Genomic DNA, 13037 nt, shown 5'->3' with positions numbered 1-13037 from the left:
TCGAACTCGAAAAATACTCCACATAAGTAATGACAATTTTTTTGGTGAATACTCTAACTCGTCTTGAATATCTACTGAAATAGCGATATAGTTTGAACTCAAACCATGGAAACTTGAAATATCTATATTAGTTTCGAGTAATCAAGTATCTAGTTATTTAGTTTCGATATCAAGGAATATCTCATGTTTCCTGTAAAATACAAATTTATAAATAACTATTCAAAATAAAGGATACTAATTGGCCTAAATTTACAAATATTTTTTACGTAATTGTTCGTAACTAAGGATAGGAATGGTACCATAGCCTACAAATTATAACAATTATACAAGTTTAACTAGATCTAAAACCCACCACACACTTACAGTATATATCTGACAGTTTTAACTGCGCAGGCGAATAGCCCAGGAATATTTTTATGTTATAAACGTTATGCTCTATTTAAGAATCAATATTTAAAATTGCTCTGTATCGATCGATCAAATGACCCTCTAAAGTAGTGGAACACTTAAGGCTAATTAACATTTCTTAACTTATTTAAGTTAACCATTAGGTATTTATTAATACCTGCAACTTCATTTCCTATTAAGAGGGTCTTCTCATTTGCTGGAGAAATACTTTCAGCTTTTTAAATACCTTACTGTATGTGTAACTGAGCCAAAGCTAGTGGTATTAAAGGAAAATGAATATATATCCCATTAAATAGCAACCTAATTTCTCTTATTTATGTTATTTCTTGATGGCAAACTCGAACCCTATTGTAAAACTCAAAGTAAAATATAAGGATAATCGCCTTACACAAACTTCATCTCAACATCAATTCACCCAATGTCGATCTAGAACTCGAATCCAACTCTACAAAGTAATATTGAGTAATAAAACACGAAAGATAGCGCTGCTACCCACTTGTAAATGACTCAAAGGAAAGAGCGGACAGACAAAAAATCTACAACAACAACGAAAATATAAGGGAAAGAAATAGGGTCTTCCTTATAATTAATTTTTTCTTTTAAATTAAACAGATTCCTTCTTTAGTTATAAATAGAGTATTTTAGGATAACCTCGCCACTGACCCCAGAATTTTTTTTAAAGTAAGGGCAAAATGATGATTTTTGGGCGAGACAGGGCTGTGACTAAGGGGCTGTTCACGCAGAAACGTTTTTATAGGAAAATGCAAAATATTTATCTGTTTTGGGCTTGCATCCACAAGAATTGCGTTTCATCAAAACGATATTTTTGAAAGTGGCTTATAGAGTGGAAGAGTCAGAAACCGTGGGTTACGCTTAATTAAATTGTATAGGCATTTGTGGCTTTATGTCTTAACCAATTTTAATAAAATTTAATTATAACATAGAATAACCATTCAATCAATTACATCACTGTTAGCTGGGTGCATAAGTTCACAACCTCCCTGGAAAAGTCCCACTGCCTTCTTGACTGTCCCATTGGGTAAATTTTGGAATGCCGTCGTTATTCCAACTCTCAGGGATATTTTGGTATATGTGGGGACCTTCATTGGAAACCTGTTCAACATGGCGCAGACAAAATAGTCTAAAGGGTTCAATTCCAGCGAGTTAGAAGCCCAAGAACTCAGTGGGCTGTACATTACATTCTCGGAATCCAGAAAATCGAGAGTTCTTGTTGCCAGATCCAAGATCAGTATTTTATAATGGTGCAGATCGAGAACAAGTATCTGAAGCGTAGAACACTGATGTGGCCCTAGGGACGTTATTAGGACTTTTTGTTAACCCTCTGTTGTACCTTGAGTCATGCTTCTAGGGTTGACAGAAATTTTTCTCATCTGAGAAGAACCAGACAAGATCTTTCACGGGAGGTTTCTGTTTTAGCTTGATCACGTGTATAGATGTTGTACCTTAGGTCTTCATTGATGTCACGATGGGTAGTTGAACGGGACACTACGTCAATGCTTTCAGTTATCGTATTCGTCGATTGGCCGGGATTCTTCTCATTTTTCTAAATTTTCCTAGACAAAGCAGGACTTTGAACAATTTTGGCCACTTCCACGTCCCAAAGATTCCAGGAAATCGTCAACTGTGGGTCCTCACAATCCTACTCGACACATTTCATGAACTTTTGGACGAATTAATTCGTGCACACGACTGCTTTAGCCAAAAATGTATTGTCTATTTTACCATTTAAATTGCACAAAAAGATACCCCTTTTATGTTCCGGATAAAAAAAAGACGGGAAAATGTTGTCGTAAGGAAGCATAAAGAGCAACTGACGTGGTACAGTGACATTCGTAACGGACCTACTCTTCATTAATGTGTTTTTGTATTAAAACCGGTTTGTAGGGGGATGGGAGGAGACCAGAAAAAATGCAAACATTTAAAAGAACTAAAATTTAATTCAAGAACCCTCTGTTAGAATTCGTGACATTTCATCCTCAGTCATCGATAAGATTATTATCAATTCAATTTATATAATGATTATCTAATAACTATTCTTTAAATAATCATTTATTTACAGTTGTTAACAAGCACAATACAAAGCACCAAATGCTTTTAAAAAAGAAACCTTTCCCCTTTGACAGTTGAAACCAAGGTGACTATATATAAAGATGACGCAACAAGGATCTTCTAAGGCAGTTTGGTTGGCGTTACCTAACTCAGTGACGTAGTGATGTCACTGTTGCGACAGTTCAGATAATTTCATTGAACTGAAGTGCACTAATTTGGATTTGTTAAGCAAAAATGACAGTATCTCGAGGTTCAAAGCGTGTTTGTGCCATGGCCTGCTGTCCCAATCCACGGGATACCCAGTATTTTGCATTTCCTCAGAAAAATTTCATTTTTTTACAAGATTTTAAGTTTAAGCCTGGCTTCCACGAAGATAGTGTCAAAATTATCTTTGAAAAAATTAGTATTTCAGAAGGATATCAAGAGGGTATGATGGTTCTTTGTTTCGATGAGATGGAAGTTAGAAGGACGTTTTAAATTTCCTCTAAACTAAAGCAAATATTTGGTCATTGGAAAAAATGCAGGTTACAATGGTGAGACGGCTTTTTCATGCGTGAAAGCAACCAATATATGTAAAATTCGACACACATATGAAAAAGAATGATTGTCCTCCACCATTGAAAGACTTGACCAAGATCAAATTTTAAACAAAGCCATCGCTTTTGATTGAGGTAACAAATCATTAATCTCCCAGTTACAGCTCTCTCCTGATAACTTTTCATTTGAAAATCCTGTGGATAAAAAACGTCAAATTTATGGTTTCTCTGACTGTCCTCATTTGCTCAAATTATTTCGAAATCATATATTAGATCATGGATACATTTTTGATGATTTGGATGGTAATTCTGCAAGTTTGAATAAAGATGACTTCCAAGACCTTCTTGAACAAGATTGTGGTGAGTTGAAGATAACCTTCAATGTGACCAAAGAATGCCATCTTGAATGTAATGGAAATACAAGGCAACGAGTTAGAACTGCGGCACAGCTGTTATTTAACAACATGCCCAAAGGTTTTTTTATTCATATATGGCACAAGAAAGAATCTCAGTCTATAATCATTCAAATAGTTAATGATTGGTTTGACTGTATGAATGCTATTAGATCATACAGAAAAAAACAACTTTTTTGTGAGTTTGGTATTTTAGCTTCCATTTCAAAATGGAATTTTAATATCCATTCGTTCAACAAAATCATTATTTCAAAGTATCAAGGATACTGGAATGAAATTTATTTTAACCACTGATCTAAATCAAGATTGTCTGGAGAATGTATTTTCACAGATTCGTGCTATCACATGAAACAATACTCATCTATTCCCAGTGGAAGACCTCAGAAGACAAAAAGTAATTTTAATTGGGGAAAATCTTGAACTTGTCTTCAGAAATCCTGCGATGAGTTAAATAATGAGGATGATGGCGAAATAGTTACTAAATCAATAAAGAGTCACTTATTTTCGTCAAATATACAAGAAAATGCCATGATGAAGGTACAATTGAATCATATGAAACTTTAGAAGATTCTGGACTTCTTGAAGCTCTTGAAGCGGAAAAAGTAATTACAGTAGAAACAAAAGAATTATCGTAAGTTTCGAATGATTGTTCAGAACAGGTTCTGGCTTATATGCAGGATTTTTGGCAAAAAAGTTTAAACACCTTTATCTAAATTTAGGGAAAGGATATGTGACTTCCGATTTTATGAAGCCCTTGGATTGACTTGGTCTCTAAGAGATGCCTTACGATCCCCTCGTGTGATTTAAAAAAAAAAAATTCATTGTCTGGAAAAATATTCCAATGCTTTTCATTGTAACCATGAAGCCGCAATTGACAAAAACCTAAACTTATTTTGAAAGGCTGCACAATCATCTAATTAAATTATATCCTAACTGGCCTAAAGGAGTCATCATATCCTTTGTGAAAACAAAAACAAGAATTAGAATAAATAACGTTAATAAAAAGCTCAAACTGAAGAATGCAAGTGCTAATCTGAGAAAACTTAACATATTGGTCAATTTAGAAATTAATATTTATTGTTCATGTATGTATGTATGTAAAATATATGTTTGCTTTAATTTGTACTTATTGCTATTCTTTTATTCACCACTCTTATATAATGCAATAAAATGGCAAATTAGATAATATACATAAAGCATATTAATATAAGCTTACATGCTGATAGTTCATTATTATTAATATGCAAATTAATGTTGGTTTTTTTAAATGATTAGTTCTGAAATTGATTTTATTATTCCTTAAAGTATCAATCAAAGATATCGTCAAGCTTCATAACAATTGAAATAAATCTTGGAAAGGATTTACTCTTATAAATATTAATATAAGTCAAATATTTTTGCTTTTTATACTTTTTGGCATAGTCTTAAGTTTACCATTTTGTACTATAAATGAATTTTAATTCTATTTATTTACTTAATTTGTGTTGCTTTACAATGAATACAGTCTGGATTTTAAAATTATTACTTTACAATTATATAGGACAGAGTGCTATGTGCCTCAACAGTGACGTCATTAAATTTTCCTTATTCTCTTGATAATGAAAAAACACAAGTGTAGAATTTTCTGGCTGTCTCACCTTTATACAATAGTAGTCACCTTGGTCGAAACTAAGAGGGAATACAAAAACTAGGTGTGAGTATTATTATCCATAAATACTTAACTAATTAGTAAAAAAAAAAAAATGTCTGGATACTATTGATTACTTTTCAATGCATACTAATTGATCAAATGTACGGAACTTTCTCTATGAACGAAATAGAAAAAATATCAATTAGTTCAATTTATTTCATATTTGAAGAATGTTTGATTGTTTATAAACTTAAACAATATTATTTAAGTTAAACCTACGCACGTTTATTTGAAAATTGATTGCAAGCTGTACAATTTGAGATATCTTTCGTTTTATAGTAATGAGTGATTTAAACATTTCATCATGATAAAATTAATATGCTCATCGCTATTTTATTATAATATTATTTATGGCATATCAGCGGCTATAAATAATAAATTGATTTAAGCCCAATGTGCAATATTTTGTATGCATAAGTAAATATATATTTATTTACAATATACAGGGTGTACCCTAAATACTGTAAAGAAAAGTTACTTCAAATTAAACTTATATATTTCATAGAAATTTAAAGATATCAATGTAAAAAAAAATTGGGGAACATTATTGAATAATTGTCATCAAGGCTTGTTTAAAAAATTTATTGGTGATTTTCATATAAGAGAGAAATAAAGGTAAATAAGTGTAAGAAATTTCTTAGTCAGTCGAAGTCTGGCACGAATCCTAACATTGTTTTAAGGATGCTAAAGTTTTTTCTATAGAGACTCTATTCAACCTCACAAAAATGATCGGATTTTTGTAAATAAAAGTTTGATTTACTTTGTAAGGATCTATTGGATGCAAAAACCAGTAAAATTGATGGTATAGGTGTACATTATAGGGGTCAAAATTAACAGTATTGAGTACGTGGATAACATCTTGTATCAGCCATGTGTCAATTCCCAATTCAAGTAAGAGATTTATACCTTTCAATAGAATGGTACTCACTTTCATACGTATAATATGATGCAAAAGTGGTATGAGACTCATTTTCTTAACTTTTGGAGCAATAATTTTTGCCTCAAATTAGTCAAAATTTGAGTTCGATTGATTTTAAAATCTGTTTCATTTTAGAGGGGAGGGTTTCCAAGAAATCCCATTCTAATTTGGATGCACTGGAAGCTTCACTAATTAGGGAATGGGGCAACATCCCGATACAGATAGCTCGTTTCTACTATTATGCCTTATCTAATACACTCAAGGCTGTAGTTTCTGCCACAGGGGACACCTTTAGTATTCCTGCAAAGTTTTAGGTTACTAACTATAGAAATAACAAAGTTATATGTAATTATTTATTGTATAGTATTTGGGGTTCACTCTGTACATAATTTACAGAGAATATGTATGGTCCATGCCATTCACATCTATTGATCTACACTGCAATTCATACTAACAACAATCTTTGAACGTGCATAATATTTGAGTGTTTACAATCTGAATTAAATAGCAAACTGCGTAGGTGTATTTTTCCTCAGGTAAAACTCATGACTCTCAATTATTTGTATTTGCTTCTTTACCTTCCACCTTTTTATTTTATTTTTAATCTATTCGCTTTTTGGGGTTGTTACACTCCACAGCTCATAGATTTTTTTTTATCTAAAAGGTAGTAATGAACGGAGATGAAGGTAATTTGGGACATCTCTACAAATTAAAGGATAGCAAATATCCAGATGTATTTAGAACAAGCTTAAAATTGGGCGGAAGATGAACATTGGTGATGTTTTTTGTTAATTTCTGAATGCTTCAATGACTTAAGGGGGAAAAGTGACCGAGAAACGTTTTTTTGTTTTGTTTATTGAACAGAGTTATTTCTACGTTCCCTTTTTATTTTTTCTCCAAAGACATATTTTACCCAGAGGCTATGGGTGGGTGACCGCATCCATCATGCGCAAAGTTTATTATTCTGTAGAGAAAACGGGGGGGGGGGAAGAATTATGGTATCATTGTTTAAAATACTGATGTGATTATCATCTGCCTGCTTTATTATGATTTTTGAGGGTATAACGAAAGTATTTATTAGCAAAATGTTTAATGAAGATATCTAAGTATATCAATTGACTTAGACGTTTTTTATTCGTTACAGTAGATTTGAATACGTCACACTCCATGAAATTGTAATTCATTATGAACCATATTCTCAGAATAATAACTAATGAAACGACTAAGTAGAGTATTTCGAAATATATTTGAAGTTCCAAGTTTAAAAAGTAAGGCTTAAATTAAACATAATCTACATACTAAAAAATAAACCATTATACATTTATGTTAAATATACAAAATTAAACAATTAGAATCATGTAACTAATAATAACTATAAATACAGAATATTGAAATAATAGATTGATCCAAATAATATTTTCTTGTTCTGACATCGGAATTCAGTTATATATGTCATAGCTTTAGGTTGCAAAACACAAGCCAGACGTGGAGTTTAACCAAAAAGATAATCAATCGCCCTTTTTTTTCATGTGGAAGTTGCTATATACAGTTTTGCACAGGATATCTCAACCGATGAGATCTAAATAATTATTAATAAAAAAGTAAATGTCAAAATCATAAAATTAGACAATACTAATAAAAAAAATGTTAGAATTAAATCCATCTTTTCTTCCAATCTTAGTACGAACAGCTTTTAGAATCCTATTTTCATTTATTTCATGCTTATCTAAAAAAAGAAAAGTTAATCTATCCATTCAAATTTTAAACCTTAATTACTTATCTTAGATATATAGAAATAAGACTACTTTATAACTGATAAGACAATTGAGGGAAACATTCTTGACTTAATGTAGTTTTCTTACATGACATCGTATAGATTTAGAGCAAAAGCTCTCTATGTAGTAATGTCCGGCGATATTACTCCTTATTAAGAGCATCAGAAAAGATTTTTCCACGTTATATATGCTTGTACAACAACATACTATTATCCTGAAGGATCCACATAATTGCTAATTATAATGCTACACCCAATGTAACTACCACTCGTTGTTGTGACCATTTAAGCCGTTGTTTTTGCCTTTTTATGAGTTTTCTGAACACCATTTCTTGGAGCTTATGAACCATAGCTAATCCTCAAGTGATAGAAAAGTAATATTTATTGACTATGTAATATTAGAAAACCTAATGATCATACCCAAGCCTTAAGTGAATAAATTAGTGTCAGACAAACTATTTGCAAAATATCCAAAGCTACTACCCCCGTTGGTGTTACCATTTAAGCAGTTGTTTTTGCCATTTAATGAGTTGTGTATCATAATTCTTGATATTTTTAGCTAAAATAGAATCATATTTTATGTTTAGATTTTAAAAAAAATGAATACTTACTGTTAGATGGTACAAAATTCAGAGTTCCATTTCAAAATTAGTAAATATTTTTTACTTTTTACTGATAACTTTGATTGTAATTTGGTGTGGATAACTCTAAACATGCTGAAAATTCTCTCAATTTCACAATTTGCAATGGGGGTAATTCTATAAATTGACTCTTTAACACATGCTAGGTCTCGCAATTCATTGTAAGCTGGATTATCTGACAGGAAATTGGTCAGTTTAGATCGGAATGGCTCTAGCTTAATATAATTTCGTTGCAGTTCAACGATGGTAATACTGACAAGTAAGGGTAATCTTCCATTTAAAGCTGTGATGGCCCCAGAAATTTGATTGAGATTATTATGAATAATGGTCAACTCTTCAAATATATATTCGTCATTAATTATCTCCTTTGCTTTAATTATAAAAGGCATTTTTTCATGGAGGCTACTTAAGGCATCATTACCAACATCCTCCATTAATTTAATGATGGTTCCTCGGGAAGTGACGGGTTTACCCGAGTATTTCTCCATAAATTTTTTGAACCTAGGATGATTAGCAATGGATAAGGGTATATTAAATGCAATAACCATCTTTGTGAGATCAGAGTTAAAGTCTGATTTGATGTATTCATCATTAACTTGATTTTTTGAGATGAATATCCATGCTCTTGATATGAGATGATGATAATGAGTGGTGTTTAGTTCCAGACGGGGGACTAAAGGCACATTTATATCGACAAGCCATCTGTTTCTCGTCCGATATGTATTTCCAAATTCCTGGGCCTCCATTTCCAGAAATCCAAACAGAAGGTGATGTTGTTTTAGGCATTTTATTCAGTTCTCTATCGATTATCAGTATCTAATATTAAATAATAAAGGCGGGAATTGATAATGTTCTTGATAGAGGAAGATATTTATTACTTTAATCAATGATACCATCAGCATTTCTTCCCTTCTCCTCGTACGCTTTTGTATCCTTATCAAAATGATCAACCTTAATTATTTATATATGTATGTACGAGGGTGGTGTGAAAAGTTTCCGACCTCAACCTGAAGATTGGTAGCACTCGTATATAAAAGTCAAATCCATTAGCATCTATTGACAGTGACTCACAAAAGTTCCACCCATTTTTGGGGCAGTTGCGCTAGAACCATAAGAACCAAGGGTCCATTGTCCACCACTTCTGAGGATTTTTTATGGTTAAATTTAGTGGTGTGTCGGTCCTTATTTAGGACTGAATATTGCAGTCCTGTCCAGTTCAGTCCTGATTATCTGTCTTAAAACTTATAATCATCAGTCATTAATGACGTCAATTAACTTTATTTATTTATTTGAAATCATTTCTAGTACTGCCAATATTTTTTTCATTTCATAATTTTTTTGTCATTATTATCGTTTAATCTCCTATTGACTGTGTGCGATACTAGCCCCGTGCATCTACATGCTAGATGTTAAATAGTCCTAAGAGGATATTTTTACGTGATTTAAGAATGAATAGGTTTTTTTAGTTATACCATTTAGTATGTGCCCTCCAGCCTGAGGATGTTGTTTGTTTTATTGTGACGTCAGTGAAAACACTCTTTGGAGAAATTATGAAAATTCATTCATTTAATTCCCTATAAATTTTCTTTATCTCTTAAGAGCAAATTATGCATTCTATGGTTAGCCAGTGGACATAGAATAAATATAATTTGGCTCACACAGGAAAACAAAAAAAGTTAAAGCTCATTTTACTTTTAAATAAAAAAAAATATATATATTACATATTACAAGGCCTCTAAATCCTACAACTGCATTGTTTTAAACAATGTTTTTATGTTTTTTTCTAATTCATTTCATTTATTAATATTTATAGTTTGCATTTTGAAAAACTATTGATTAATTTGATATTATTCTTGCGAATCAACCAGGAATGAAATGTGTCAAACTATGCCCTATTACTTTAAAGTAACAAAATCCTAGACTATTTATATTTTTTTTCCTAGTATGGTATGACACAATATAATATATTTTGCATTTATTTAAATATCCAAAAAAAAAATTAGATATATATTTAGCTCACTTCAAAAAGTTATTTTTAAAATAGTTAATAATAAGCATAGCTCAGGGCATTATCTCACATAGATATACCATGAAAATTACTTCTATCACCTCCGCCAACAAAGTTGAACAAAGCTTATGTTCTTGCCTCGTTTTTTTTTGTTTGCTTGTAAATGGGATTACAGGAAAAAGTTATAGACAGATTTTTAGTAAAACTATGTAGAATAATTACATACATATGCTAACATTAAAAAGTCCATTTGAGAGGTCATGGTTAAAAATGTATAATCGACCATAACTTCGATTAAAAAAATCGATCCATATAAATCAAATTAGTGTTAGTCTGTAGGTAAAATAAAGACACTAAATATGGATTTGATAACAAGGTCAAAGTCACAAAAAATGATCAATGTTTCCAACTTTTGAAAAATAACAGAAAGTATAAATAAATATTAATTTTCAAGGAAAATTATTTTAGGCTCAGGTTTGTGGTCTACTGAGTTGATATTTGATATTTTTCTAAATAAAATGGACACATTTTCAAAAATCCTGATGTAATTTCGTCAAATGGCTATTAAAAATAAGATACTTAACCCTTTTATCGAATACTACATAACACAAAAGAAAAACAGCCGCATAATAATGGTCCATGATCGTTGTTTACATATATTAGTTTGTAAAAAAAGTGGCAGAAAGGGTTATTTCTTATTATTTAATTCATGGTATATGCATTTACTCACATAAAGGGCACTTTAAAAAAATGATGTTACGTCTTCAAGCTACAAACGTTCACACCACCTTCGTATAATTATATTTTTTAGTTTTTTCATGATATATTAAATCAAAGTAATGGAAAATAAGGGTTGTGAACTTACATTCTTTTGTAAACTAAGTGGCAGAAAGTGTCTTGCGGCAAAATAATAAAACTCCCTGAATAATAATATTATTTAATATATGCTATACGTATATTCACACTTATAGACGCTTTAAAAAATTAATACTTTTATTCTTCAATATATATAAAATATTTTTTAGTTTGGTCATGTGTTATTCATCCAATGAGAAAATCAGCTCATTACAGCTGCTATAACTCTCTTAGAATTAAAGAGAATTTATCTTGTTTTTGAAAATTCAAAAAATATAATTTGATTTTTGAACTATGAAGATTTTATGCGCAATGCTAGCGTAAGATATTTTAATGTATATTGTATCTGATATAACACTAAAACTAATGTTAGATTATTATATTTTAGATATAAGTTAAATGCAATTTAAAATGTCATTCTCGTCTTTCTTTTTGTATAAATTAATATGAAAAGTCATATTTTTGATTTAAAAGATTTTTTTTGAATAAAAGATTATTTGTCGGTAACATGACAGAACATCAGAATAGCTTTTGTCGAATAAAATAATAACATATGCCATTTCAGCTTTTCTTTTTTTTCAGTCTCAGTTTACCTATAACTGTTTTCCTGAAAATAATACATATTTTTAAGATTTATTATTTCAAATGCATTTCATAATAAAGTAATTTTTATCTTGTCAACATTCAATACTAGCCTCAAAACAATTAGTGAGGATTATATATAATACCTAGGTATAACATAGAATACCAAGGAAAAGTATTTTAAAAAATTCATTCATTAAATAGTTTACCAAAAAAACATCAAGGTCCACCAATCATATAGGTATGTAAATATAGATTCATAATTAATTATTAAATTCTATTAATGCCTAATTATACACTTATGACCTGTAAATATACAGGGTCATTAAGATGAAATCTGCTCACCAAGGTTGTAGCTTATCGGTCTAGCGGTTCTAACAGTTCAAGCAGTTCCGGTTCTGAACCACTAGAACAAAACATTTTGACAAAAAGTCAAATGAGAAAAATATATTGCTTATCCTTTGGAGGTCTATTTTCTTGTGCTTATTTTCGTCTGTTGTATTTTTATTATATTTAGTTTTAATAAATTAATCAAGTCGTTAGACATTATATGACGCAACCTTTCTTCAGATAGAAAAAGAAACTGAAAAAAGGCCCAGTTAAAACATCAGGTAGTTAGCCAAATAAGTCAACCATCTTCCTGAGCAACCTCCTTAATTGCCTGCCCTAATATCTCTTTCGAAAACTATTGTCATAAGCAACCTTAGTTTTTGCCTGTCATTTTATAGCGTTTGTATATAATATAAATGATTGAACCTTTGAATATAAAACGCGTTTTAGCTTCCCGTGATACATTTCTGATATTAATATAATTACTGAGCAATGTATTTCAAGCAACGTATTTTAAGTGCCTGTTAAAAATGATAACAAATGTATAAAAATTTTTCGTATGGATTTAATAAAACTGAAAGGAGATTGTTGAAATGATAGAACCAAGAATAAGTTCTGTTAGCAAAAGTAGTACTCAGCAAAAAAAAAAGGAGCCTCGTCTTCAATGCCTTTTCTATATCTAGAGGGTGTATTACGGCCGTAGTTACATCGAGCAGGGTTAAAAAAACATGACCTAAAAAAACTTGGTTTTTTATTTTTAAAAATAAAAGATTAAAAATTACAGAAATTATTTTGTTTTTGTAAAAACGAA

The 13037-nt window shown here is 30.7% G+C and overlaps 1 long non-coding RNA gene across 1 annotated transcript in view; it reads right to left on the bottom strand.

The window, feature by feature from the left end:
• Positions 1–13037, bottom strand: part of LOC139905298 (uncharacterized) — a 295920-nt gene that overhangs the window by 123459 nt on the left and 159424 nt on the right. The window lies entirely within an intron of this gene.

The sequence above is a fragment of the Lepeophtheirus salmonis genome, chromosome 5, assembly GCF_016086655.4.
Source record: "Lepeophtheirus salmonis chromosome 5, UVic_Lsal_1.4, whole genome shotgun sequence".
Classification (NCBI taxonomy): Eukaryota; Metazoa; Arthropoda; class Copepoda; order Siphonostomatoida; family Caligidae; genus Lepeophtheirus; species Lepeophtheirus salmonis.
Note: the sequence above shows the minus strand (reverse complement) of the source record. Positions and strands in the feature narration are given on the sequence as shown.